The sequence below is a fragment of the Drosophila gunungcola genome, assembly GCF_025200985.1.
Source record: "Drosophila gunungcola strain Sukarami chromosome 2L unlocalized genomic scaffold, Dgunungcola_SK_2 000007F, whole genome shotgun sequence".
NCBI classification, from domain to species: Eukaryota; Metazoa; Arthropoda; class Insecta; order Diptera; family Drosophilidae; genus Drosophila; species Drosophila gunungcola.
In genome coordinates, this window is record NW_026453162.1 from 422662 (window position 1) to 438096 (window position 15435).

The window sequence follows — 15435 nt, forward strand, 5'->3', positions numbered from 1 at the left end:
ATTCGAAACTACCTCCAAGAGGCAAATTATTTCTATTATTGCAAGTTTCCTTGGACTCCTAAGCCCAATCATTATCAGGTACAAAATTTTTGTTCAGGAACTTTGGAGAAATAGTCTTGAGTGGGATGAGCCGCTGCCTGCCACGTTCAAGAAAGTTGGCGGCAAATGGAGCCCTATTTACACCTGTTAAACCAAATTGAAATTCCAAGATTTGTCAATTTCTCGTCTAGTAGGGGTGCGAGATACACGGGTTCTCAGACGCCTCCGAGCTTGCGTACAATGCTGTAAGACAAACTACATCGCATTTAGTAATTGCGAAATCAAATGTGGCACCCGTTCAGAATATCTGTCTACATGGGATAAAATCAAACATAAGTTTGAGAACATATCCAAGAAGGTTACATTTTGGTCAGACTCGGATATTGTCTTGGATTGGATTACAATGCACACACCCCAGCTTAATTGTTTCGTAGTGATAATTGTTTAATTGTTTCAGGTGATAACTATTCATATAAAGTCCACGAACATTAAATGGGCACAAGTTCCGGGTCAGGAGAATCTAGCGGATATCGTTTCGCGAGGATGCGCCGCAGCCGATCAACAAAAAACAATCTGCTTCAACGGGCTAACATTTCTTCGCTTTAATGAATACACCTGGCCAAAGGAAAAAATTATTGCTAACTCAGCGCACAACGTATTAGAATTACGAAAAGTGGTAACCTTTAAATGTATCGACAGTAGCATCGAGAGAACATTCATTGAAAAGCTCATCAGCAGAATCTCTTCATATACTCGAAATCTCCGGACGAGTTAGATGCCAATGAAATTCAGAAGGCGTTTATCTATATTGTCTCCACTACTCAAAGCCAAACGGATTTAATTAACTTACAAAAAGGAAATCGTGTTAGTCCACATCTTAAAAATTTGACTCCGTTCGTAGCTGAAGCTGATATTGGAAATCGGTCTGTACAAGTAATCCGAGTCGGCGGCCGTCTAGCAAATGCCCGATCCCTTTCGATGGGAAATTCCCATTGCTTGTTCACCTACAAGTACGTTGAACATCTTCACAAAGTCTATATGCATGCAGGCCCCAAAGCGCTAATTGAATTACTAAGGCTGGTTTCATGTAGAACTTATTTGGCCGTGTTTATCTGCCTTGCCAACGCACCAAGGTGCGACAACGCAACTAATTTTGTTGGTGCTCATTCCCAACTCGCCGAATTCAGGAAGCAGCTTTTCAGTCAGCAGGCGCTGCAAGACCTACAAACGTTTACCGCTTCAACAAGCGTCTCGTTTCATTTCATCTCTCCCCGTGCGCCACACTTCGTCGGGCTGTGGGAAGCGGTGAAATCGATAAAACATTTGCTGGCTAAAAACATTGGCAGTTCTGCTCTTACATACGATGAGCTGCAAACTGTTGCCATTGAGGTCAAAGCAGTCTTTAATTCGAGACCAATAGCGCCGATACTCGAGGTTCCGAATGACGGAGAGGCTCTAACCCCCTTTCATTTTTTGTTAGGTTCTTTTCTAAAAGCGCTTCCAGAACCGCTTCCAGAACCGCTTCCAGAACCAGGGTCGGAATCCAGACAGTCTGACTTGCTGTCAGCGCATCACATACCTCAAACATCAGTTTTGGAAGCTCTGGCGCAGGGACTACCTTCACACGATACAACTTCGAAGCAAATGGTTGACGGCGCAGGCCAACATCACGCCTGGACGAGTGGTGATATAAAGTCTCTTATAGTCAGAACATAATACTCATAATAAGAGCTACAATGATTCAATATTAGGGGATTATTAACCTACTTAGCACAGTGAAGTTAAGACGACCCTACAAATCAGGGCTATCAATCTCACCACGTTTAAGGTTAAAGATAGGGGCAGTACCAATCATCGTTCTACGATTGGCTGGAAGGGTAAATTAATTAACAGTAGTCTACTGTAATAAGAAGGTAATATAAGATTTGCATCCCAGTTGAGGCGCCGAAAGCAAAAATTAAAAAAGTTTTTTTGTACTGATTCAATGCGGTCAATATGTATTCCATATGGCGGAGTCCATACGGGAGAATCGGACTCCACTACTCCACAATCGGACGAACTAGCGAAATATATAAAGTTTTGGTAAATAGGGATCCTGTAATTCCTTTGACCACCTTTAAATAAAACCAAGCACGACCCTAGCTTTATTACCCATGGACTTTTGAACTAGATTTAGATCGGACTGCAAATCTTTGTGGCAGGAAATACACGGTAACACGGACAAGATTAGAAGTTGCATTTGAGTCTTGCCACTCAGATAACTTAAGATCCACTGTAATTTTTAACAAGTCGAGCCTCCAAACCACAAGTAAGAGATTTACAAAGTCAAATGCTTAGCTGAAGTCAGTGTAAATGACGTATGTTTGAAGATTACTTTGAAGCCCATTTTCACAAATGAAGTGAATTCTAAAAGGCTAGTGGTGGTTGATCTCCGTTTCATAAATCCGTGCTGACACGGAGAAAAAACTGATTACAAAGATGCTGAAAATGTTTAGTATTAATATTTTCGAAATACTTTAGAATAGCCGATATATTTCTATAACTCATGGCATCCAGCTTACTACTTTTCTTGTGAAGATATATTAAACTGCCTTGGGTCCTGCGAGAACTGCACCTTACAACAGTCCAAAGTTGGAAATGAGTTTAGATTAGCAGCCATTTTTATCAGCTCCGGGTGCTCTTATGCGGAGATTGCATTCCATTGACCAAAATCTTTTGCAGTCCAGTTCAAAGTCAATTTTCAAGTACACCCAGACGTTCTGCTAATTTCTTGTTTATTAATGAATGAAATTTCTTCTTATAACGCGAACGTATGTATGATCTTGAAGTTTGGATGTAACTGCCAATACCTTAAACGATTATTGCGGAGAAGCTGGCTTGATAGTGTTAATCGTAGCATCCTTTGGTTCGATTTTCTTAATTTCATTTTTTTTACACTCTCGTTTGTACTGGCAAGCTTGCAGAGTGTGTCCAGGTCGAAGACAACCAAAACATAGGAAAATATTCTTTATAATTTTGCATTTTCCGGTTTTATCAGCTTTTAAATATTATTCACACCTTTTATTTATGCACTTTATTGTCTAGTGCAATAAATATAAGCTTAGCCTTGTCGCACTAGGATAGAAAATAAATGCATTTAAGAAAAGTTTGTATATGGACCGCCATTGAATTCTAGTAAATCTTTAAGTTTTCTTGGAGGTATTTTTGGGCCGTGCTGATACTGAACCATATTGCTATAATTGTCAACAATACCATGCCCATCAACACCACCACATACACTATACTACATACCAACAGTTTTAGATTGACGTTCAGTAGGTCCGCGACTAAATGATATTCAGTACCGTTGTGATTGTGTGCGGCTCCAATAACGCGATGAGTATAAGCGCCACCATGAGCTTCAAGATTTTTTGAGCCTCCAGTAGAGCTGAGACTATGGGCTGACACAGTAGCTGCCTGAATATAAGCGCCTTCAAAAGCGCCAGGATTGTGCAGCGCCATGAGTATAGACACCTAAATAGGCGCCAAGACTATATGTGCCTCCAATAGAGCCAGAAAAGTATGCGGATCCATGAGCGCCAAGAGTGCCCGAGTTACATTCTTTTAAATCTTTCTTAGTCTTCAAATTAATATTTCTGTCAGTGTCGAGTGTAATCTTTCTACCGTTGAGTTGCTAGACGATTGTTGAAAAGACGTCACATGCAACTCAACCCCATACTGCGTGCCAAAGTTTTTAAACAAACTTGAGGCGCACTCAGCCCCTTGATCGCAAATTATATTTTCCAAACACCATTTTGGCTCGCAAATTTTCTCATCGTCTTAACGATATTTATGCCATCTTTAGCTGCAAATTTAGACAATTTCGATATAATTGTCATGACATAGTTTTTATTATTCATTATTATTTATTATTATTTATTGTTATTAATTTTATATACATACAATTAGAATGTACGATGTCTAATGGCTTCATGGGGGCCTCTGTCTTTTGGAATAATAATCATTTCCCAAAATGTCTCATCTGTGGTTTCCTGAAATATGACACTTCTCTATTTCCTTTCTCTATTTCCTTTCTCGTCAACGTCCGTGATTTCCTGCATGAAAATGGATTAGGGATAAACCCAAAAAAATCTAAATGTATTGCCATCGGCAAAAGATCCGTTGTTACTTCAACTCTACAGATTTTATTTATAAGCAATACACCTGTTGAATACGTAGAACACGCAGTAAAATTGCGAATGACATTCAGTAACACATTTTCTTGGAGCAAGCAAATAGGAACAGCAACCAGTACTTTGATACAAAGCTGCTAATCGGCAAATCACAATCGTTCCTACACTATTCTACAGTGTTGAAATATTTGGTCATTGCGACTCGCAAGATACTTCTATAAAATTGTAACCAGCCACGAACCAATGTATGTAAGCAGTTAGCTCATTCCTGCAATATCTGAACAAAATAATAACTATATAGGCCCGCGCAGTCGTTCTCTCTTCTCGGAGAGGCAGTTCTACGTCAATGCAATCCACTTATAAAACAGTCTTCTACACGAACTTAAAACAATTGGGAGCGCAACTCTATTTAAAAATAAATTAAAAGAAATTTACAAATAATAACTATTTTTATAAAAATAAACATATACAAAAAAATAATATGAAATTTTTCCAAATAAGATAGTTTATGTTAGTCTTAAGTCCATAATGTTTATATCTAATTTTTTTATAGTGAAAAATTTAATACTATTTTGTATTAACAACGCGAAAACTTTGTGAACGCAGTAGTTCGAGACGATTTTAATTTGCGAAAAATTGTGAAACTATGTCGAAAGCGCGACGAAAAGGAGTGGCTACGATGATGTTCGATGGATCACTCACAATTATATTTCAATAATTTCTCTTAGAACCTAACTTATGCTACGGTGGCGAGAGACGGGGCGAATTCGCAAGAGCGAACAGACGAAAGCTTTATTGGCTCCCGCTCTCGCCCTACAACTAGTGATTTAAATACAAGCGCTGAGTGCGCAAACACCGCCCCCTCTGAAGGGACGACGTCCTTCAGCCCAGAACGGGCAACAGGGCCAGTCGGTGGACAGCTCGCCGATATTCGCCGTCCTGCGTCCTGACGTCCGCCACGCGAACCTTGCTATCGGCGCCGGCGTGCACCGCTACCACTCGTCCGATCCTCCACTGCTGGGGCGGAAGATTGTCTTCTGCGACGACGACGAGCGCTCCCACGACGAGGTTGGGCTCCCCCTGGTGCCACTTGGACCGCTGCTGGAGGCTGGAGATGTACTCCCGGGACCATCGCTGCCAGAACCTGTGCCTGAGAGACGAGACACCTCGCCATCGTCGCAAGCAGGTCAGGCTGATCTGGTCCGGGAGCGCCGCTGATGGTGGGGCCAGAAGAGGGCCGCCGATGAGCAGATGCCCGGGGGTCAGGGCCTCGCCGTCGTTCGGGTCGCTGCTTAGAGCGCCGAGGGGCCTGGAGTTGAGCACGGCCTCCACGCTGGTGAGCAGAGTTCCGAGCTCCTCCGCGGTCAAGAGGTCTTGGCCTACCGTCCGAAGGAACAGGTGCTTTGCAGACTTCACACCTGCCTCCCATAGTCCGCCGAAGTGCGGTGCTCTGGGCGGTATGAACGCAAACTCGCATCCTTTTTTTGATGCGAATGTTTCGATACCGCCCCCCTGCTCCTCCAGACGGGCTCGGAACTCTCTCATGTGGCGATCTGCGCCGACGAAATTGGTGGCGTTGTCGCACCACACCTTTTCCGGAATCCCGCGACGACTCACGAACCTTTGAAATGCCAACAAGAACGCATCAGTGGTTAGGTCAGACACTAATTCTAAGTGGACCGCTTTGGACGCAAAACAGACGAACAAGGCCACGTACGACTTGTACGGTGGCTTACCACGGATACGATACTTTGTGCTGAAGGGACCACAAAAATCAACGCCACAAATATTGAACGGGCGGAGAGCTCGAAGTCTATCTGCTGGCAAGTTTCCCATAATTTGCGTCAAAAGTTGCGGCTTACAGCGAAAGCAGCGCATGCACGACCGAACTGTTCGTCGGCAGACTTCTTGAGCATTAACTAGCCAGATTTTCTCGCGCAGACGACTTACGAGAGCTCGTGGGCCAGCGTGACAGTTCGTAACGTGCAGGTATGACACATAGGATCTGACGAACTGTGAGCTTTTAGACAGCAACAACGGGAATTTGGCTTCGTACGGGATAGGAGCATTCAATAACCGACCCCCAACTCGTAGCAATGTCGAGGAGCACCAATCCGATTTATTTTCCTGAAGAAAAGGGTTTAACTTTTGAATATTCGTTGCTACCGGTTTATTCTTCCGAATTCTGAACTCGTGAAATTGGACAACTTCGACAATTTTATCAAAAGCGAAATCCAGTTCTCTTGGCGAAATACTTTTTTCAAAGGGCTTCGACACCTTTCTGCACCTTTGAATAAAACGAAAAACCCACACGAAAACTCTCAGAAGCTTCAGGTGCGACGAAAAAGACTCTATTTTCTGAAGCACATAATTTGGCTCTGGGCTGACTACGAGAGCTATTGCCGATTTGCGTAGCTCCATCGACATTACATCAGCCGGCAGTTCGAAATGTTTATTTACAGGCCAATTATTTTCTGAGTCTAGCAAGAACGAAGGCCCACCGAACCAAATGGACGTTGTAAGCTCCTCTACGTCACATCCTCGGGACACTATATCTGCTGGGTTGACTTTCGTGGGAACGTGTCTCCAAATTGCTTTCTCCGACCACTCCTGAATATCTGCAACCCGGTTCGAAACAAAAACCGACAACGACGAGGGATGGGTTTTAATCCAGTGTAAAGTGATCTCGGAGTCTGTCCACAGGAAAACATTCTCAATGGGAGAATTTAGCAATGGCCTGACACGATTATAGAGATCTGCTAAAAGGTGAGCTGCACACAGCTCAAGGCGAGGCAAAGTTTTCGTCTTGAGGGGAGCTACTTTCGATTTGGCGGTCAATAAAGACACTTTCAAACCTTCAGCAGTTTGAGTCCGAATGTAGATGCACGCTCCATACGCTCGCATGGAAGCGTCAGCGAAACCATGTATTTGAATCGGGACTTGTGGATCTGTGTTGACGAATCGCGATACCTTAATTTTAGGCAGCTGCAGAAGCGTCGCTTTAAACGTCTCCCACGACGTGAGCAACTGCATCGGTAGCGACTCGTCCCAATCTAATTTTCGAAGCCACAGTTCCTGCAACAACATCTTTGCCTTTGTGACCAAAGGACACAAGAGGCCAAGTGGGTCGAAAAGTCGAGCAGTCACCGACAAAATATTTCGTTTTGTCGCGCGAAGATCCAGGAAAGAGTCATCCAACAGAAATTGAAAGTAATCTTTAACCGGTAACCAAACCACGCCAAGGGTCTTGGTTACGTCTGAGTCTGCCATAAGTGGCATTACAGCGCTATCAGATGCGGATAACTCTGGGCAGTTTGAAAACCACTTTGCCAATTCAAAGCCTGCCTCTTGCAAGACCTGAGAAACTTCGTCTCGAAGGCTTTGCAGGTCCTCAACGCATCCGGCGCCAGGCAACAAATCGTCAACATAAAAATCATTCTGAATAACCTTTGCGGCTTTTGGATGAGTTGCTTGCGCCATCTCTCCTAGCCGCATTAAACACCGAATCGCCAAAAAGGGTGCTGGCGAAGTTCCATATGTAACGGTGTTCAACTTAAAGATTTTCAGGGACTCAGAAGGATCTCGTCTCCATACTATGAGCTGGAAGTTACGATCAGCTTCGTCCACCATCACTTGGCGATACATCTTTTTGACGTCGGCCGCAAGGGCAAACTTATGCAATCTAAACCGAAGCAGAGTCGAGTACAGCTCCTCTTGAATAGTTGGGCCTACCATCAAGATGTCATTCAACGCTACCTGCGTAGAAGTACGGCTCGATGCATCGAAAACTACTCTCAACTTAGTTGAAGTACTTTGTGGCCGTAAAACGCATTGGTGCGGAATGAAATAGTGCGGAGTATTCGGAATTTTGTCATTGGTGGAAGACATGTGGCCCAGTGAAACATATTTCTCCATGAATTCAATATACATCTTCTTCAGCGAAGGGTCCTTTGACAATTTCCTTTCTAGCGACAAAAATCTACGTTTCGCAACTTCGTATGACGAACCAAGAGTATTTGGGTCAGATTTAAACGGCAAACGAACCGAAAATCTACCGGACGACAATCTTTGAGTATTTTTCTCAAAGTGTTGTTGACAGAGTTGTTGCTCAGGAGTATGGACTTTAGCCTTGGGCGGCAAGTCCTCCACAGACCAAAATTTCTGCAGGGTTGTGTCAATTGACTCCAACGCTTCCTCCTGGCAGCTGAGATGTACCATTTTTTCAGCGTTTTTATTATTTTCAGAGGCACATCTGCCTGACACTATCCAGCCGAGAACTGTCTTTTGTAGGATGGGGAATTCAGGCCCCTGCTTTATCTGGCCAATAGATAAAAGTTCAAAGAATGTTTCAGCGCCGATAAGCATATCTATTTTTTGGGGCTTGAAGAAGAATGGATCTGCCAACTGAATATTTTCAGGCACCCTCCACCCGCTGGTGTTCACCGCTTGATCCGGATGATAACCAGAAATATTTTTCATAATCCAAAAATCGGACGACAATTGGCTGTTCCCTATTCGCGACTTCACAATCGTGTGTATTTTTTTTGTGGCTTGGGCATTAGTTCCACCAATGCCTCGCAAGCTCATGCACACGTCCTCTCTTGTAATTTTGAGCCTCTGAGCGAGCTCGTCGGTTACAAAGTTTAATTGTGAACCAGAGTCGAGCAACGCTCGAGCTAATACAAACTCGCCGCTTTTTGTTTGGACGCTCACAACAGCAGTTGCAAGAATGACTCGATCCGATGCATTCGCATGCAAAACATGCGAAGTGGATGGAGACTCCTGCATGAGCGTGGGCTGAGAAGGAGGTGGCAACGCGAGATTTGTGTTTGGGGCATATATATGTAGCAAAGTGTGATGTGAGGAATTGCACACTCTACATCTGTTCGATTTGCATTTTTTGACCGTGTGACCCTTTCTTAAACAGTTAATGCATAAGGGTGCTCTTTTAGCGAAATCGAATCTTTGCTGAACTGTCAGGGCTGCGAAGGAAGCGCAGTTTCCAATCTGATGTTCAGCTGAGTTGCAATACATGCATTGAACAGAGTCGTTCCTGGCAGCGACAAACGAAAAACTCCTATTTCCATTCTTCTTAGGGTTAGATTGGGCCTGCTGAACAGTTTTGGGCTTGGAAGCCTCTTCTGCTACCATGTGTTGGTATCGCCTGTTGAGGGCCGCCTCACATTCGCTCCAAAGTGGAAGCGAAGTATAATCTAACTGTTCTTCCCATTTTCTTTTAGTTCCTGCATCGACCTTGCTCATTACCAGATGTATTAAAATGGCATTAGTAATGCGTCTATCATCCCCAATAGACAGCAAGGAGTCATACAAGGCTGTGACCGTGTCGATGAGGGTTCTCAAGGCTGTAGCTGAAGGCTGGGAAATTTTTTGCAAATTAAAAAGTGTCGATATGTTGTCAAAAAAAATAAGACAATCATTATCGTACACCCGCTTCAGGCTAGCAAGGGCTTTGGGATAATTTTCCGCAGTGACTTGGAAGGCCCTAACTGTTCCTAAAGCGTCTCCAGCTAAACACGAAATTAAATGATTGAATTTTTCAATATCGTGTAAAGTGTCATCTTTGTCAACGAAAGTTTCGAAAAGGCTTATAAAATTTTTAAATTCGGAGTGTTTTCCGCTAAAAGTTGGGAGTGCAACGCTCGGCAGACGGCATTGAGGCGGGCGATTTGCTGGCGGAGCGGATTTCTCGATATTATTTTGTTTGGACTTATTTAAAATTGAAATCAGCAATGACTTTGTCATTACGGCCCTCTCTTCCAACTCTTCGAGGTATACATCTTTTGTATCTTTCACTTCTATTTGGTTTTGCAAAAGTGAAGCATTTTCAATGTGCGTATTTAGAATCTCTAATCGACACTCAAGCTCGACCGGATTTATAGATAATTTAGCTTCTTTTAAGTGGCGATAAGTTCGGTTAATACTTTTCATGCAAACCTCTCGTTGATGTTTAAGCTCTTCGATATCCTTAGTTGCCATTGCGTTTATTTGTATTTATTTAGTTGGTATCGAAGAGGTGTTAAATATTTATTTTTATTAAATTATTTTTTTTTTTTTTGTTAAATAATAAAATAAAATCAACGATCGCACACGGTGTAAGGGAGCTAAGTGCCGAGAGAATTACAGCGAAAAATCTAAATAGGGTTTTTATATTTTTTTTTTATATAAACCCTGCGACAGTATATGCCGCACGCACGCACTGTAGGGGAGTTACCGCTCAAGCTCAAGCGTACCGACAAAACGAACAAACGTTTAGGCAGACCGAAAATTGCACTGCTGCAGCGATCGAGAACGAAAACGACAAAAGATAACTCGAAATAGCGGCAGCGGTGTCGGTGTGCGTGTGTATGTGTACGCGGCTAGCGGTTCTTCCTATGCAGATGCTAACGGAGAATGATACACTGACCGATAACTAAGGGCAACGAATATATAAGCCTGATGCCAAAATGCGCGCAAAATTATGAAAAGCGCGGAAAATTGGAAAAGCGCGGGAAAAATCTGAAAAGCGCGGGAAATGTTCGTACAAACTGCAGCGAAAGTTATTGCCGCTAATTTTCTGAGAGCTTCAATTTTTACAATTTGCACTTTTTTTTTTTTTTCCAGCTATTTTTATTTATACCCTAAATTGGTGCTCACTACGACGAAAGTTGGGGGAATTAAGTTCGCACTAATTGGGTCGACGACGAGTATTTTATTGCTTGTTCTTTGGCCAAAGCGATTCACATATGTATAATTCGAAATAGATTATGTTTATTGTAGAATTTTGGTTGTTAGTACATGCAAATTTTTATTTCTTGGTTAGAATGCTCACTATCTACCGATTTTTACACGAATGCAAAAAGTTGAAAGATGGGCCAAAACACAATTGACAAAACGCCACAGATTAACTTTCAACTTTTGGCACTCTATACCTGGATGGCCGACTTGATAATTGCAACTTCCTTTTTGTCTTCCATTGGCGGCAGCAGCAAATTGAGCAATTAAAATTGCCGAAACGTCAGGCGCAACTTCAAGAACGGCAGAAAATTTCCAGCGACGAAATTATTGAATTTAATTTGTTGGCCGAACCGACACGAATAAATTGGTTGTTGTTGGTATTGTTTATAGTTTTCACCGACAAAAAAAATTAAAACTCGCGAACTCTACTGCTGATCACGTCGGGGTCACCATGAAAAATTTAATACTATTTTGTATTAACAACGCGAAAACTTTGTGAACGCAGTAGTTCGAGACGATTTTAATTTGCGAAAAATTGTGAAACTATGTCGAAAGCGCGACGAAAAGGAGTGGCTACGATGATGTTCGATGGATCACTCACAATTATATTTCAATAATTTCTCTTAGAACCTAACTTATGCTACGGTGGCGAGAGACGGGGCGAATTCGCAAGAGCGAACAGACGAAAGCTTTATTGGCTCCCGCTCTCGCCCTACAACTAGTGATTTAAATACAAGCGCTGAGTGCGCAAACATATAGTAATGCATTAACACTAAGCATATGCTTGTAGCGCCGCGCTAAAATTGAATAAAATTGAATATAATTGAACTTTAGGCACCTCACTACTTAGTATAATACACTCTTATTAAAATATGCTTTAAAAGATTTTTCTATTTCTTTAAAGATTCCATCTGAGGCAAAAATCGCACACATTTTATGTGGCTTTAATAGTTCCTTCATAATTTTTGAAATTTATACTCCTTGGAAATTTGTTTCAGTTATCACTAGTCTAGTTTCTAACGGATTATATTACCGTGCTATTTGAGTCCGGCCCAATCTAGATTATTATTTGAATATTTAAATCAGTCAGTGGCTTCTCTGTCACTTGAATTCTTTCTTCGGAACCTACTCCCGTATGGTCAGCATCAGCACACGTAGATTGATTAGAATCCAACTCGCTATTGTTAATCTGTGATCTGTGACTATTGTGAATTGTGACCGAACAAGTACGGTCGGAAGTGTTCAAGGCTTTGCTGCCAAATGCTATGCGTCATTCACTGTGGTCAATATAAATGGATTTGCAAAATCTAGGTATCTTAGGAGGGGGTCATTACATAACAGGGTCTTGCAGTGTTCAAAGTCCGAATATATTCGTCATCGATAACAATTTGTTGCTAACGTTTTCATGTCCTGCATGTGGCTCTGCAATGTTGGTGAATAAACTATTATATCGTCCATGTATACTAAACAGATCTTTCCAACTAACTCTCCCAGAATATTACTCATTACTCTCTGAAAAGTGGCCGGGGCATTTGTTAGCCCAAACGGCATCCTCACGTATTCAAAGTGCCCATTTCCAGTCGTAAATTCAGTTTTCGGAATGTCCTTCTTTTCCATTTCGACCTGGTGGTTCCCACTTGCTAAACCTAAACCGAAAAATACATTGCCTTACCCAGTTTATCAAGTACCTTGCTGATGCTAGTTGGGTATCTGACTTACACCGTCTTCTCGTTAAGCTTCCTAAAATCCAATACCAATCGCCACTTCTGTTTTCCTGGTACCAACCAAACTGGTGCACTTCATGGTGAGTGACTATGCCTGATGACCTCCTGTTCTAAAAACTCTTGTATCTCATCTCTTTGCTTAAATCCATATCCATCTGGTTTCTTAAATATCGGAATTTCATCCGTCGTTGAAATTGAGTGCGTAACACCGGTGGCTTGCGCCACCTCAGTGTCGTCGCTATCTATTAAATTCAATTCGATATCGGAGTTTCGCTCCAATGGCGCTATCATTTCCATTTCTACAAAGTTATCCTTGTGATATGGTATAACTGCCAATGGTGCCTCCAAGAATAGTTTTCTTTTGCTGTTGACCACCTCTAGTTGTGCCTATCCTTTTTTTGCTTGGTAGATACCACCAGTAATCTGCACTCATTTTTCCAAATCCGTTGTATTTAATGCCCAGTTGTTTACTGTAAAAGATAGTGTTATCATTTTTTGTATGCCTCTTCCAATAGGTGCACCTCTGTAACCCTATTCGCTCTCAGTTGGACCGGAATCTTTCTATTCCTTGTTTCTAAAAATAAATTTTCTAGATCTAACTTAGCACCTATTCTTCTAAGTATGTCCATACCCAATAATCCGTTAAAATAAAAATTAAAAATTAAATAAGTAGAAATCGAAGGTTTCAATATCAAATTCTTGAAATTTAACGCCCTTGATGCTCTCATCTATACCATGGCTCCCTATTAGTGTTTTAATAACTAAAGGCTTCTTAAGTATTACTTATCGATCCTCTTTTATTAACTCAGGTTTTAAATACTAATTCTTAGCCCCAGAATCAACTAATAGATTCAGTGCATCTTTCCCTTTCCCATTGATTACGATGTAGGGTAACACTGTCTTATGGGTATCCTTTCTTATGAACCCCTAGTGCTTCCCGAGGCGCTCTGGCGAAAATCCTCTTCATCTATGTTGTTACTAAGCTCTTGGTGAGCCTCCTTCTCTATTGTATTAACTTGTCCCCTTCTCGAATGTCCGGACTGCCATTGTTTTGCGTTTCTCGAACCTGACGGGGAGCATTCTGCTACCTCCTGTTTCGGCATAATTGCCCGTCTGTTGAGGCTCGAACTACTCCCAGTTGACTGGTAATCCTGACGCCTATTACCACTTGTCTTATCCCTATTTCATTTGTAAGTCTCTCGTCTATTAGCACCCAGCATTCCTTGTTGCCTGAACCGGTTGTTAAACCCAGTATTTCCTCTTGAGTAATAATTATTGTATCCCTGATATTATTGTTTGCCGTAGTTTCCAGAGTTAAAGGGGTTATTTGACATATTAACTTCCCGTATCCTCAGACAGATGTCCCTTTCTCGGATAGCTATTTCGTAAGCCTTAAACAATGTGTTCGGCTCCCTACCCCGAACAGAACTTTAAGCAGGTTGCCTCAAAAAACTTATTTTTTGTCTGTAAGGCCGTAAGGTCAGTCTGCGTCCTATTGATGATATAACATAAGGCTTTATGCGTGTTAGATATTTCATCATAGAATGCTTCTACCGACAGCTTTTTGTTTTCAAAATGATTCAACTCTGGTTCCGTTCTTTTTTGCCGCAAAATGATTGATTAAAAAGTGTTTGATCTGGTCCCAGTTTAGTCGCGTTATCTGCCTTTCCCTGAATTTTGTTTATTATTTGCCTCAATACTAGAAGCCCCATGGGAGTCTGGTCTGCTCCCTCTAATCATCATTAGAATATCTTCAGCATTTAATATGAGTTCATTAAGTTTCTCTGCGCTTCCTTCATACACATGCATTAACCTTATGACGTCCGTAAGCTTTATTCCTCCTAACATATCGATCGTCGGCTGATGGCCTACTAACTGATCCTCCAACCTGACTACTTTATTTCTATTTCCTGCCGTACGTGATGTTGTAGCCTCTGCCTGTACCTAAGTTTACCTCTACCTCTAGTCAATGGCCTCAGTGACTCCTTAACCCTGTTTGAGCTTAACATCTATTTCTCCGTTTCCTTTTTTAAAAATTCTACTTTGGCCCTATTTTACTTTAATATATTTGGTATCACTTAATAAGAGTTTCAGCTTCTTAAATACTCTTACCTCTTCTTTCTCCGTATATATGTTCGGTGTAATCTTGTAAAATAAATTCTTGGAGGTCATTATTAAATACAGAAAAATTTTTTGTTGGCTATTTTGTTTATAAAATATAATAATTTATTTTTTCGAATAGCTCTGGAAGTGTATTGTGTTTAAGTTAATTATTTTTTTTATCTCATTCTTTTTTCTCATTCTGGCCGCCGTTGCGCGATGCCTGACCATTCTCTTCTTTTTCTCTTTTTCCTATTCTGAGCACCCTTGCGCGATGCAGTGGCGTCAAAATGTAAACATAACCATTATCTTTTTCTCTATTTTTTTTCTATTCTGAGCACCTTTGCGCGATGCAATGGCGTCAAAGCTCATGATTTATTTTCTTTCTCCTTTGTTTTTTCTCATATTTTTCTCCCATAATATGTATACTTTCATTCCCAAAATATATATTCTTGCCTTTCACCAATCACTGTGCTGAAGCTAAGCAAACTACCTGCGCGATGCACTTATTTCAGCCAAGAGCGGACAGTCACCATGTGATTTGTCTCTAAACTTTCCACACACTTCCATCCTACAAGCCACATCATAAGATTTACATATATTTTTATTTTTGTATATTCTTTCTACAAATCACTGCGCTGAAGCTAAACAAAATTCCTGCGCGA

The 15435-nt window shown here is 41.6% G+C and overlaps 1 protein-coding gene across 11 annotated transcripts in view; it reads left to right on the forward strand.

The window, feature by feature from the left end:
• The window catches only part of LOC128253226 (protein amalgam), a 508116-nt gene that overhangs the window by 207016 nt on the left and 285665 nt on the right, over window positions 1–15435 (forward strand). The gene's annotated exons all lie outside the window — the stretch shown is intronic.